At 39.3% G+C, this 16,174-nt stretch overlaps 1 protein-coding gene across 7 annotated transcripts in view; it reads left to right on the plus strand.

Moving 5' to 3' along the window:
• Nucleotides 1-16,174, plus strand: part of LOC136841025 (uncharacterized) — a 317,702-nt gene that overhangs the window by 80,675 nt on the left and 220,853 nt on the right. The window lies entirely within an intron of this gene.

Here is a 16,174-nt window from a genome sequence, read left to right on the forward strand (position 1 = left end):
TGATATCCATGACACGACTCTGACCAAAGAGAATGTCTTATTAAAGTATTTTATAGCCCTGTTACACTTTTCATTTGTCTACACACCACACACACACACACACACACACACATATATATATATATATATATATATATATATATATATATATATATATATATATATATATATATAATATATAATTCTGAAAATAAAGCGAAACATTTATATACGTACCGTATATGAATTGACAATATTCTTTGGATAAAGAACCAGTGCAAACAAGCTGAATCGGAAATTCAGTGCGTGAAAGAAGTCGATGCCCGATTTTTGCTTGTGAAACGGAATCTAGTTCTCTAAGTTAATTGTGACAGCAGTAGCAGTGGCAATATTATTTTTGTAAAAATGAAAACTTGACATGTGCTTCTAACAACTCGCTTGTCACTGTGCTACGAAATGAATGGCTGGAAGGATTCAGTAGCCATGGTATTTGTAAACATTAGCGAATGATTTTCTTTTTCAAAAATATTCACTTGGACAGATATTTATTTTCATGTATTTACCTTTCACGAAAATTATTTTTATGCGGACGCCGACGGAATGGTCAGTTTGATTGCTTATCTATAGCTGGCGTGGAAGAAGACAATATTAAGCGTGAAGGAAAATGGTTGGGCCAGATCCAAATGAAAGTAAAGCGAACCAAGGAAGGCTGTGAGACCTGTCAGTTTAAGGATAGGACTAATCTTCAGTATGTCAGTGTGAACACGGTTGGTTACCTGGCAGCGGTGCCGGTGACAAACCAAATAAAGAGAGAACCGACAAGACGAAGTTCTTCCCTGCAGCGGAAAGAAAGTTTGAGCAGAAGAGAAGTGATCAGATGAACTGCCTGAAGGTAATTCTATCGAGACGGAGATGAGAAGGTTTTAGTACAAGAGAAGAAATAAGAATTATATATTAAAATACAATTTTAAGTTTCAGAAGCAGTTTTAGATAAGTGTAATATATATATAAACACCAAAAATTCCGAATGAAGAGTCAGGAAATTTTTTTTTTTTTTTAAGAAAAAGATGAACTGGATATAAGGGCACTGATTGGAGCGAATCAAATCTGCTTGCTGAAGGCACTGAGCTCTTCAGGTTTATTGACTTCCCTTCAGACATGATCTGGAGTTGAGCTGAGAGCGATTCATTGTTGAAAGACTGAGACTGACTTGTCACGAAAAATTGAGGCAGCTCAATAACAGATAGGAAATGGAGTTTATGTTGCACATAATGATAATGCTTTGCCGTAATTCCGAGATGAAATAAAATTCACAAGTGTCCTAGAAGGTGAAAATTTATCAAAGTTTCGGATATTCGAGTTGTGGCCAAAGCGACAAGATCAGGAGGACTGGAACCGGTGGTAGATGAGAAAGTTCGCCAGGAAGTGCAAGCAAAAGGGCGCGTCCTTTTTCACTAGGAGGCATGATGCGTCATATACAGTATATGACATAGATATAGTTATTTACCATATTAAAAGAATTTTTCTGTTTTGGTTCATAATTTGTAGGGAGAGAGTGTGTGCTGATAAATTATTCTTTCTTTTCTTCATATTCCGTACTATCTATTTTGTGGTGCATTCACAGCCGTCACAAACTAAGTGTGGATGTTGGAGGGCGCCATGCACCATGCCACTGTGTTCACGTGTCTAGAGAGCAGAGCAAAGAAAGCTCAAGAGAGAGCAGAGGATATTAATTTTTCCATTGAGTGTACTGTATAGGTGCCATAGAAATGTAAAATACAATTGGGGAATGTATCTTAAGCTTCACATTTTCAAAGAAAAAGTTTTATACTTTCATTTTTTGAGTTGCGATGGCTTTTGAAATTCACGTCTCACTAAAATTGACCGGAGTTCGTAGTTTTTATGTCCCTTGTCACAAAACATACCTTTGACAATTCAAGGTCCAGTAACTCTTGTCAGGTGGTATTAGATTTTATTCCCTTTCGCGAAGAAAGAACTGTACTTGTTGCTGCGTGTAAAATATGTAGGCTACACGTGTGCATATAGTTTGTCTGCAGAGAATAGCAGTCCACATTTTTTGTAATCAAAGTCGTAATTTACCACCCTGAGAAAAAGAGGTTATCTGTACTGACTTCTCTTCTAGATTACACTATCTACTGGATTCAAAAAAATGGAAATTTGATGGGGAATATAACCTCAGGCCCTTTTTCTTAGTCAGTAATGAGATCCTATTATTTTAACTATGTAAAAAACCATATTTATAGAGCGAGAAATGGTAAATTAATGTAATGCAAGTAATCCATTAACCTTGTCTCTCCACTGGAGTTGACGAGAGAGAAAGAATGTGCTGACCCAATGCTGGCCATTGCTACCGGAGAATCTTAGAGACATAGGATGATATGACATTGTTCTTAAAACAGATGTAGAAAGAGGTTATGACCTTATCTTACCTTGGTTTTACCTTGGTTTTATATATATATATATATATATATATATATATATATATATATATATATATTCATATATATATATATATATATATATATATATATATATATATATATATATATATATATATAAAAAAATATATATTATGCCCTAAAAGCAAGGTCAGATAAGGTCATAACCTCTTTTCTACATATATATATATATATATATATATATATATATATATATATATATATATATATATATATATATATTATGCCCTAAAACCAAGGTCAGATAAGGTCATAACCTCTTTCTACATTTTTTTAAGAACAATGTCATATCATCCTATGTCTCTAAGATTCTCCGGTAGCAATGGCCAGCATTGGGTCAGCACATTCTTTCTCTCTCGTCAACTCCTCTCACTGTATCTATCGAACAAAGGCTTACTGGATTAAAACACTGAGATACAAAACTAGACTTTATTTGTTAAATTAACAAAAGCATTTCAGCAAAAGCCACAGTCATGAAATGGAGTTTCTCACACTTCACAACAATGGAAGTCATAACTAGAGGAAACTCTGACTCACAATCAATTGAATTAATGGTTCTAGACCAACCAATACTAGTGACTAACACCCTGGTCACCAAACAAAATAAAAAGGTCATGATTACTCTAGACCAAAATAAATGTCATATAGTATGTAAAAAAGAACGCCACTTCCAATGTATATGTCCTTACAGGACTCAACCAGAATTCCTGTTAAAAGAAGCATAGCTTGTATTAAAACCTGAAATGGTGTATAAAAAATAAAGACTTGAAAAGGAAAACTGCATAATAAAGAACAGAGGGGTTTCACTGCAACGTAAAATGGGTATTCCATATAACGTCTGAAAAAGATACAGTATAAGCGTTAATGAGTTATCTTACATTCTGTGGCCATCTGGAAACTGTTCCTCACAGTGGCTGTTCTTATTCACAAACACAGCTCAAAAGAGCAACCACACCAGCCACAAATCGAAGTGAATACCCATTCTATGGTTCCTCTATAATACACACATTCACTTAATAACCCCTCCCTTGAAGCGTGACGTCACCATCAAGCTCAGTGTTCGAAGGACCCTGCCTTCTGAGACCAAAGACATCATGTTGTGTCCAGGCATCTTGATCGTGACCAGAAGGCACAAATGAGCACATCAGATACCCGCTGTTTCCAACCGCAGAAAATACCAACTTCAGCATAAAGGCCACCTGCACTGGCCACATGTTTTCAAAGGCCAGCAATTAGTCATTTACATCAGAAATAGGAGCTTGGCCCACCTACCACTGGGCGTCCTCGCCAGGTACAACAAATATCCATAACGAAAGTTCAGTAGGGGGTGGCTCAAAAATCATAGCAAACAATATGCACTAGTTGCAAAAGTTACTTGTCTCATATGCACAACTTTTATTCCAATAAACAGTTCATTGTAGAATGAATCACTTCACATCTTGAATTCTTGACGATCCAAATATCCTGGAGGGCTTGCGACTGCACAAGCCCATGTTGAATGCGGTCCACATGAATCTTGTGCACCAAACAGATGTCTTCCAGCAACGACAGCGACTTGTAGACATCCCGCCCGACATCTCCTAAAAGACCATGGATCCTCTCATGAAGGGGCAGGCGTAGAAACCTGCATGCGTAACATAGATGGCCCCCATATCCAACTTGTATCCGTTGAGGCTCATAGAAGTCATTCCATAAGGCGCTGCTGTGATGAAGTGGTGTATAACATAAGTCGGTCAAGTCGACAGTCAACCCAAAAGGTACATAGTCTCCTCACTGTCCCATACTATTACTGAAACATTAAAACCACTAGGGAAAGGTCGTACGATAAAACTATGAAATGATTACAAGTTACTAACTGGAATTTCCACAAGCAACCCCCTATCAAATACACTAACTACCAATACAAACTCTTCCCAGTAAAAATTACCTGAGAAACATACAGATATGCTGCATTCATTAAAGTCGATTTGAAACACCCAAGAGGTAGAATATCTCCCAAAAATTCACCCCTTATAAGCAGCAACCACTGCTTTAATCTGTGTTTGAATTTCCGATGGCACTGATCCCGCTTTTTTCTCAATATTCCACAAAGTATTTTGACAGGAAGACAAAGCTACCATAACTTCTAAGTCTCAAAACCTTCCCGTAATTTCTCATAACTATCTCGTAAAATCATCAAAGATTTACCCTGGCTAGCAAATACTCCTGATACCTGCTTAATTCTCAGCAAATTAGTGATTGACATACTAGCAATCGCTTCCATGATCGTGACAGCTCCAATTACCAATGGCGCAGCCCTCTTACTCCTTCTAGATGAGAACTGAAAAGTCAAAGCGCCTAAATTTAGAAGCCATGTTAAAGTCTTCTGATCTCTAGGGAAAAATAGTGACTTTCCGAGTGCCCATTACATCCGCAAGCCGCTCTAATGTCCTGTTCACAAATTCTCTCCCATTATCTGTAATCAGCACCTCAGGAACCTCATAACAACAAATATATCCATTAAAGAATGCAACTGCCACCTCCTCCGCTGTTTTATGCTTCAAAGGGAAAATCTCCATGAACCTAGTTAATTAGCCAACAACCACCAACAGGTGCCTATGGCCATAATTAGATTCACAGAAATTGGCCAAAAGGTCTGCTGGGAATAGGAAATGAACCCAATTTACAAGAAACAACCCTCGATGGCTTACACACATTACAAACCGAACAGCCTCTCACAAAGTGTTCCACTGACGTGAGCATATTCTTCCAAAAGAATTATCCCTGTATATTCTGCTACTTCTTCTCAATACCCAAATGTGGACTGCCAGACCTACAGTGAACAATATCCAGAACTGTAGGCACTAAGCTCCTAGGAACAACTATTTGCATTGTATCACCCTTACCCTCACTATTCCTCAGTCTGTATCTAATCTTTCTAACCAACAAATTACCCTCTAACTCAAGCCCTGCAAAAGGCAACTTATAACCCTTCCTAACTAATTCCCCTCTTAAGAAACGCTTTTGTGTCTGCCAAAATCTCATCCTCATCCTGTTTAGTGTCTACTGAACTAATATCCCAGTCTATGCAATCTCCAGATACATAGCATACATGAATACCACCCGTATCAGAAAAACTTCTATTAAGGGTGTCTGCTACAACATTATGTCTATCCTCTATATACCTAAGCTTGGCATCAAAATCCCTGATTGTCAGATACCACCTAGCTCTTTTAGGGGAAAGATCCAGCTTACTGAAAAGATCCAACAATGGCTTATGATCCGTAAGAGCCTCTACTTGATTGCCTGTCAATAACATCTTAAATTGAACCAAACTAGACACTACGGCAAAGGTCTCTTTGTCCACTACCGACCATAGCCATTTATTACTACCCCATGTCTTAAACTTCCTGCTGTAAAATGAAATTGGATGGAGTCTTCCGTCGAACTTCTGCATAAGGCAGGCCTCTGTACCATCGTGACTGGCATCTATCACCAACACGAAAGGACGTTCAAAATCAGAAAGTTTCAACACTGGGGGGTTCACTAAGGCATCCTTAATATTCAGAAAAGCTGATTGCTGTCCATCTCCCCATATAAACTGCACATCATCCTGCAGGACATCTGTCAAGGGAGATGCTAGAATAGAAAAACCTTTCACAAACCTAAGAAAAAATCCAGCCATGCCTAAGAAAGACCAAATCTGTTTCTTATTCTTGGGAGTAGCAGAACCCACAATTGCCCTAACTTTATCCTCATTCACTTTAGCACCCTCCTTAGAGATGACATGAACCAAATATACTATCTGCTTCTTTAGAAAATTACACTTAGCTAATTTTATCTTCAAACCCGCTAACCTAAGCCTCCTGAAACCCTCCCTAAGAACTTCTAAATGTTCCTCTACCGAATCAGTGGCAACTAAAATATCGTCCATATAGATAAATATGGATTTCCCTAACAAGCCATGCAAAACTGTATTCATTAGCATAGTAAATGTCATAGGACTACCTGATAAACCAAACGGCATCTGCGTGAACTCATAATGCCCCTTTGGCAAAGAGAAAGCCATGTACTCTCGACTCTCCTCACTAAGTGGTTCTTGCAAGTTCTCTTGCATCAGATCAACAGAAGAATAAATATTCTTGCCCCCAATCTCAACAAGTAAATCTGGCAAACACGCCACAGGGTAACGATCAGGAATGGTTTTCTCATTCAACTTCCTAAAGTCCACACAAACTCGGACTGAACCATCTTTCGTAGGCACTGCCAACAACAGGAAATTAAAAGGCGAGGAACTAGGCCTAACAATTCCTTCCTCCTCCCACTTATTAACCTCTTGCTCTACCTGTTCTCTAAATCTTAAAAGGAATCCTATATGAAGGGACAAGAATAGGCTTAGTCTTATCCTCTAAATGAACCTTGTGTTCTAACACATTTGTTAATCCTAACGTATCCCCTTTAAGTGCGACTATGTCCGCAAACTCAGCCAGAACATCTTCCACACGCTCAACATATTCTTTAAAATCAGCATTGGCTAAATGATCCTTAAAAACCTGCCTCCTAGCCTGCAAATCTGCTTCTGAAAAACTACAAAAATCCCCAACAATAGCAACTGAATTATCTTTATTGACCCAGTCAACAAAGTCGATTGCATAAGTGCACTTTTGATAATTCCGAACTGAATCATTACAGTTTAGCAATTCCACCCAAGTATCCCCTGAACTCGATACCTTGCTTATAGAACCCGTACATATTACCCCCTCAGCTTTTTGCTACACTCATCCACACACACTTGTCTGGATTTATGCACTCCTTTCACTCAAACTTTCACCATAGCAACCATACCAGGACCAAGAACCACATCATCCGACAAAACCCCTTTAAACACTTCTTACCCACCAAAACATGTTCAGAATCCACCTGCAAATTCTCATGTACACCTGATCCATTACCATGCTCCACTCTACTCACATCCATCCCCTCATAAGGCACAAAAACACCAGGTACTCCAACAGTTATACCACATACCCCTGTATGAACCGAGATTTTGTGTCTCCGACAAGCTGGATGACCCAATAACAAAGTGTTCCCCAAAGCAGCCCCTTGTATAACCAAAAAGGGTTCTGTAAAAGTTCTACCCCCAAGAGATAAATCTGCATCTATGTATCCCAAAACCCATAACCCATTTGCTTGAACATCATATACTGTCTCTTCGGCAGGTCTCAAAGAACGATCGGAAAACATTGATAGGAACAACTCATAATTCACCAGATTAATAGAGGCACCTGTATCAATGAAAATACTTACATTAACCCCATGCACAGACCCTTTTACCACTAGCTTCGCCTCTGGGGGTTCCCCCAGAAGTCCCATATCACAAGAAACACCCATCTAGTTTCCCTTTACAACCGATCGGTCTCTCAACAATGCTCGCCGATCACAAGATCCCCTCAAAAAACCCCCTTGAGGAACTTTCATACCTAAGTTACCAAAATTCTGAAAAATAGGCTTAACATTATCCTGTCTAAGAGGCAGACAAGACTGCCAAGGGTGACCATAACTCCCACAACTGCCACAATATTTAACACGGCAAAATCTCTTAATGTGTCCCTGCATAGGCCTATTACAATTAAAACAATGAACCCATGAGGCCCGAGAACTCACCCTAACCATCGACCTCCGGCTCTTCCAAATTTCAACAAAACCCCTCAAACTGCGGACTGAATCTCCGCACCCAACACAACCATAGGCTGACCTAAGGAATCTCTGATCACTATCCCTACTAGCCATTTTTGCAGCTTTCCTCTTCGTAAATAAATCCGCTAGCTCACTCTTGGCTGATCACAAATACAAAATTTCCCAAGTCCTGTGGAAGGAAACCCCTTAAAGAAAAAACACAAGAAAAAAACAATTCTCCCTGAAAAGTTCCCACACAGGAAGAATTCCACAATGTTAATTCCCTTTACCCTAACAATTAATCCCCAAAAATCACAAGAAAGTACTAATTAAACCCACAATTAAATCAAAACCCCATGGGGGAAAAAAACATGCGGGGCAAGCGCACAGCTGGGCCAAGTGCACAGCTGACTGCAAAGTAGGTCAAGATGAACATCTAGTCTTCAAGGGCAAACAAAAAAACACTCAGTCTATCCTCACATAAAGAAAATGTAAGTCTACCCTCACATAAAGAAAACGGGACTCGAGCAAATGGAAGAGAGAAAGAGAGGGAGGACAAAAAGAGAAAGGAAAAGAATTCGTTCCCTTCCCTTTAGTGCAATATCTCCCCCATATCTCCCCAACACATCCATGATTGCCAAAGCACACACAAAAAAAATCTGAGCGCTAAACCTCTGAGACGAGTCTGCCTCTCGACCACTGTCGTCAGGGCAAAAATTGCAGAGTATGCTCACAGCAACAGCTTCCCCCTCCCAAAATAAAACATGTACGTATGTAACTATAACAAAAGAGTTTAAAATCTGAGAAATGTACACTTACTTGTATAAGAAATGTTTACTCACAATAACCCAACAACTGTCAAATAAATTATTTCCCAATAATCAAAGTCTCCAGAGGTAATACAATAATGAAATAATCCCCATATTAAACCCTAAATGCCAATGCGAACAGCTGATTGCTAAACAAAAAAACACATAAGCCATGCCCAAAATTCACATGCGCTTCATAGAGGATGGGAAGAAGGCGAGAAACCTCGCCCAACTAATGACGTCACTGACACTTCACTCAGGGGATAACGTCACTCAGGGGATGACATCACTCCTGCTAATGCACGACATAAGTTGCAGTGCAGTAAAAAAAAACAATCCACCTGCCCCCTTCACCAGTTTGTTCACTTCAAATGTGACATAAAATTATCAATAGAAAAAATAATAACACTTACATACACTTGACAGCCATGGTGTGAAATCCTTCCACCAAAGAAAGAGAGAGAGAAAAAAACACAGAAATACACTTGTGCATTTTCACATGTTTGTCACACACAAGTGGTCAAGATACCGCAATTAAACACTGTGCACACTATCCTCTTCCCCAAACAGAAATATCTATAAACACTCCAAAACCTTGCACCCCATGATGCATCATTAAACACACACAGACACCCGCGCTCGAGAAAGACTGAGCAGAGTGCCTTTCACAACTCCTCCCTCAACCGAATTGCTGAACCATCAAAATCCCTATTCTGAGATGCCACTACCACCAACCTCTATAATCCATCCCGAATAGCAACTATTAATAAGACATGTTTCTTCAGAAATGTAACCTATCACCTATCTGTTTATCTATGTGACTATCTATTCCTGTCTATTACACTGCCACCAACTATTATGGCCTAAAAACAAGATCAGATAGGGTCATAACCTCTTTCTACATCTGTTTTACGTACAATGTCATATCATCCTATGTCTCTAAGATTCTCCGGTAGCAATGACCAGCATTGGGTCAGCAAATTCTTTCTCTCTTGACTCTCACTGTATCTATCCTCAAACAAAGGCTTACTGGATTAAAACGCCGAAATACAAAACTAGACTTTATTTATAAAATTAACGAAAGCATTTCAGCAATAGCTACGGTCATGAAATGGAGTTTCTCACACTCCTCAGAAATGGAAGTCATAACTAGAGGAAACTCTGACTTACAATCAATTGAATTAACGATTCTAGACAAACCAATACTAGTGACTAACGCCCTGGTCACCAAACAAAATAAAGAGGTCATGACTACTCTAGACCAAAATAAATGTCATATAGTATGTTAAAAAGAACACCACTTCCAATGTATGTGTCCTCACAGGACTCAACCAGAATTCCTGTTAAAAGAAACATAGCTTATATTAAGACCTGAAATGGTGTATAAAAAATAAACACTTGAAAAGGCAAACTGCATAATAAAGAACAGAGGGGTTTCACTGCAATGTAAAATGGATATTCCACATAATGTCTGTAAAAGATATAAGCATTAATGAGTTATCTAACGCATATTCTACAGCCATCCGGAGACCGTTCCTCACAGTGGCCGTTCTTATTCACAAACACAGCTCAAAAGAGCGATCACACCAGCTGCAAATCGAAGTGAATATCCATGCTATGTTTCCTCTATAATATACACATTAGAGAGTGCACGTATGCACACATTCACTTAATAACCCCTCCCTTGAAGAATGACGTCATCGTCAAGTTCAGTGTTCGAAGGACCCTGCCTTCTGAACCCACAGATATCACAAAGCTTCCATTCATCTGTCATGTTGTCTCCAGGCATCTTGATCGTGACCGGAAGGCACAAATGAGAGCATCAGATACCCACTGTTTCCAACTGCAGAAAATACCTACATCAATATAAAGGCCACCTGCACTGGGCACACGTTTTCAAAGGCCAGAAATTAGTTATCTAGATCAGATATATATATATATATATATATATATATATATATATATATATATATATATATATATATATATATATATATATATATATATAAATGTCTATATATTTATATATATAGTATGTTTTATGTATTTCCTGGATTTCTAGATTTGTAGAATACTTTTACAGGCCAGCAACATAACTTATTTATTTGCCCTTGGAAATCTGACTTTGCGTTAAGGGAAATCATAAAAAGAAAAGGAAAAGGGGATGATTCACATCAGTTTAGGGCTCTACTTCATGAGGGAATGTTACGTAAACACTTTGGTTAAATTAAGTAATAATATTTACAAGAAAAGAATCAGAAGAAAATGGTTAAATGAATTATTAGGAGGCTTGCAAAGCCTGAAGATCTTCCTACTGGAGTCTTGAATGATGGCAAGGCACAGTCCAAGATGAGTCCACAGCAAATTGGTCCCTCTGCAAGAGAGTGTTAAAAATTACATGCCAGTAAAGGAAAATATAACACATACAATGACTCGAGCGTGCACTGATGGTGCCCAGATCTTGAGGAATGAATGAACACTTAACACTGGGACACAAACACTTGGAATAGCAATGGGAAATGGCACATTGGATACAGAGTAACACTGGCACTCAATAAACACTTCTAATGGCAAACTGTCGTGACTAAAAGGTCTTTACTCGTACTTTACCGTAGGGGGAAGCGGGTCTCTGGCGATGAATGATGACGGGCAGTCGCACTCATGGCACTCTGCACTAGTTCGCTTGGGAAGTCCGTCCACGTGGTGACGAAGGGGCTGGATTCCGCATCAGAAGCTTCAGGTGCTGATGGGGGTGGGGGAGGGGGTGGCTCTCAGCGTTCGTAGCGATCACCCGCATGTCTCTGGCTGACTGCAAAGATCTTCCTGTCCAAGCTCCTTTTAAGGCAACCGCCAAGGGTAGGGTCCCCAATGTCAGGCCCATGTGGTGACCGGGCTGAAGATGTGTCATTTTCCAGGTGTTCCGACCATCTGTTTATATCTCCCCAGGTATCCTGTGGAAAGACAATTCAGCCAGCTCAATCTGCCTTTAGAATGGTTGTTTTAAGCAGCCCCTTTCAGCCGTGCCATCTAAATGCCTGTCCCAGTTAAAGGAAGGGGACAGATAGGAATGTTGATAATTTTTATGTGTTGGTATCTAGGTCAACTGGGGTTGGCTTTGCAACGACGATTCTACTCTCAATAAACTAAGGGCAAACTTCTTGTTAGTTATAATAGCTCACCACAGAAGAAAACATACACACCTTCATTAGGGTGCGCATGTTGGTATTCAAGAAGCCGGCAAAGATGCTTCACTTTACTTTTCTCCCAACACAATATGAAGAGATGCTTTACTTAACTTTATTCCCAACACACATTAATATTAATCTACTTTAACATGGCACATTAATTTCCTTCAATTCTAAGGTATACATTACTTTAGGATTATGAGGTCAAGGTAATTTGAGGCGGGTGACAAAATTAAGAATTAATTTACATATAAGCTCCTTAATTCCAAAGAAATAGCAGCATGCGGTTAGTTTGCCTTTAAGAGGCTTCTTAACATTATGATACACCTCTTGTATTATTTCTCTTTCGAGTACTGATGGGCGGTGTCTAACATGGCACTGCCTTGGTGGCACTGAGTACCTAAAGAATGATCAGGGGAAACGACTCGTTCTCACCTGATATCTTAAATTCAATCAAAGGTATCAAAGGGCTTCTATATTACACATATTTGGACAAAATTGATGCAATGAAAAGAGAAGAGAAAGGTGGGGGGGTTGGAATGAAGTTCCTTGAATTACAAGAAGGCAGGGGAACGTACCACCACCATCTGGCTGGTGGGCCACGCCCTCTGGATTAAAAATATTGGCTGAGAACTGCTTTGGGTTTTCTTGCCCTGAGATGGAGTTTTGGGCGCTAGTAAGGCCCTGGGGTGTTACTTGCTCTTCTGCCGATATAGGACATCAGCTATCTTGTTATCATTACCTTTGATGTGCTCAATTCTCCAGTTATAGTCCTGGAGATTGAGGCACCATCGCATTAAACGTTTATTCTGGTTCCTAAATGTAGTTAAGTATCGTAGGGGATTATGATCAATATACACCATTATCGGGAAAGTGTGGTCAGCGTGGTATGACTCAAAGTGTTTCATCACCAGCACCATTCCTAGCAGTTCCTTTTCGATGGTACTATAACGAATTTCAGCTGGCTTCAATTTTTTAGCATAATATGCCACTGGGTGCCTAACTCCCTCTTTCTTTTGGAACATCACTGCTCCGATACCGATGTCACTGGCAAATTAAGGGTCGGCTACGTGGCGACTTCTTGTTGTTATGATAATATGTATACATGTATATTTAGTAAGTACACACACACACATATATATATACATGTATATACTGTATATATATATAAGGGGCATTCAGTAAGTATTACAACATATTTTTTTTCTTAGCCAATCTTCGTTCGAAAAATTTGAAATTTTGTGTGCGACATCCTAAACCATCCCCGCATTATGTCGTGTACTTTCATTAATTTCTTATAGATGGCTGCAGTATAATCAGCTGTCAAAAGGGGCCTGTGACTGAAGTACGTTCCAAACAAAGAGCAGTGATAGAATTGCTTCGATGGAAAAAGGGATCGTCACAAATATTCACAGGCACTTGCAGAATGTCTACAGAGACCTGGCAGTGGAAAAGCACTGTGAATCGTTGGGCAAAGTGTCAATCATCATCAAAAGAAGGGCGAGGAAACCTGTCTGATCTCCCGTGCCCTGGCTGGCCACACACACAGCTGTGAATCCTGCAATGGTGGAACATGCGGACACTGTTATCGAGGTGACTGGAGAATCACAATCAAGCGGCTCGCTGCTCAACTTGATATCTCTGTAGATAGTGCCAACACAATTGTCCACAACTTAGGGTATTCAAAGGTTTGAGCCCGCTGAGTTCATCCATACATTCTGCCATTGCAGGCATCACAGTTTGTGTGGCTGGCCAGGATGCTGGAGATCAGACAGGTTTCCTTGACCTTCTTCTGATGATGACAGACACTTTTCCCAACGATTCTCAGTGCTTTTCCGCTGCCAGGTCTCTTTAGACATTCTGCAAGTACCTGTGAACATTTGTGACGGTCTCCACAGAAAGCAAGTCTATTACTGCTCTTCGTTTTGAACGTACTTCAGTCACAGGCCCCTTTTGATAGCTGATTATACTGCAGCCGCCTATAGGAAATTAATGAAAGTACATGCCATAATGCTGGAATGGTTAAGGATGTTTCACACAAAATTTCAAATTTTTGAACGAAGATTGGCTAAGAAAAAATTATGTTGCATTATTACTGAATGCTCCTCGTATGTGTGCACACACGCACACATATATATGTGTGTATGTGTATGTATACTTAATAAATATACATATATACATATACTATATATATAAATATATAGACATATATATATATATATATATATATATATATATATATATATATATAATATATATATATATATATAATTATATATATATATATATATATTTATTTATATATAATATATATGCATATGCATATAATTATGTACATATATATATTTATTTATTTACCATATACACAAACAAACACACACACACACACACACACACACATATATATCTATATATATATATATATATATATATATATATACACCACATATCTATCTATCTATCTATATATATATATATATATATATATATATATATATATATATATATATATATATTGTATATATATGGTCACGATCACGCAGGAGTGCAAGGGAAGGGGTGACTCTAATTTTGATCTAGATAGGTGCAACTGGCTTACAAGGGGGGCTGCAGTCCGGTGAATAGAAAAATGTAATATTGAATATATTCAAATTATCATAAGGTTACAGGTTGAAGGCAAACTTAAGAATGTCCTCTTAAAAGGTATAATTCACTAACAAATCAGAAGAGAAATATTTACAGGAGCTATTAATGGAGCACTGTGGCACTATTGAAATTACTTTACTAAATTTACAAATCACTAAACGAAGTACCACAGCATGTGCAAGCATTATCACTAAGCCTTCTTTGGTTATGATATGTTGCAAAGATGGGAGAGGATCCTAGAATGTACAGGATGGGGTGCAGTAATCAAGGCGGGAGCGCACTAGGATTTCCGGATATCTTGACTGGATATAGCCATTGTAGTTTGCAGGATGATGGCACCGTTGACCTACAGTTAATTCCACACAACAGGTACTCGAAACACGGATCTGCAAGAGCAGGGATGTTGAAATACATGAAGGGAATGGAATGACAATTATCTTGGAATACATAAGCAAATAGCAAGGCACTCGTATCACTCTTTTGCTGTATATAGGCACTTGTAATCAAAGCAAAGTTAGAATTAACACTAGTATTCCAAAATATCGAATATCAAAGCACCACAGTCAAAATCACAAGTCTCTGAAGGAGAACTGCAAAGGGATAGGCTATAGAAACAGGAGAACAGGTGGCAAATAGGATAAGGCTAAAGTGGTGAGGCCGAGCAGTCAACTTCCAATCACATTATCTTAGTCTGTTGACAAGACATGAAGATGTTCAGAGCAGGGTTCCTGTAGCAGGGCATCAGTGGAAGCTGCCTCGAGTACCGTCCCCACCATAGAGGGAGCAGATGAAGCAAAGGGTGCTGGCAATCTACAGAGGGGAAGGTGGTGAGGTAGGACCACCTTCAGGGTGAACAGTCTAGGGGGGCCTTGATCAGGGCCCCTAGACAGACAGACTTCTTGGCAGATAAACATCGTAAGATACACTAGGAAAGAGGGTCCATCAGAGCTTGTATTTGTATGGCAAATGGCACCGATGGTGGTCGTGTCTAGACAGTTTCCTCTTAATTGGTTCATCTATTGTCCTTGTCTTGGGTACGCTGCTAATCCTGCTAGGTACCTGGAAAGGCCGTTGAAGGTCAGTCACTAAAAGGTTCAAGGAAAGGAGAGTACCATTTAGAGATACTTAGCGAGGAGGAGCGAGGATGAGTGGGAGGATTCGCAGGTGGGTCAGGTCAAGAAAGTGACCCTTAATGGCATGACAGGTAAAAGCAAGGAGGGACAGGCCCTCAGGGAGATCTCGTGATGAAATTGACTGGGAACTGCTAACAATATGTTAACTCTCAAAGGGTCTGTGTAAATGTGCAACTGGCTACTGATTTCCCCCTCAAGCAAAGATTAATATGGTCAGGTCAGGGGGCTTAATTACCTGCTCATTTGACACCTGGGTTGTCATTAACCCAATAACCGTTTTCTATAGG

This window comes from Macrobrachium rosenbergii, chromosome 8 (genome assembly GCF_040412425.1).
Source record: "Macrobrachium rosenbergii isolate ZJJX-2024 chromosome 8, ASM4041242v1, whole genome shotgun sequence".
Lineage (NCBI taxonomy): Eukaryota > Metazoa > Arthropoda > Malacostraca > Decapoda > Palaemonidae > Macrobrachium > Macrobrachium rosenbergii.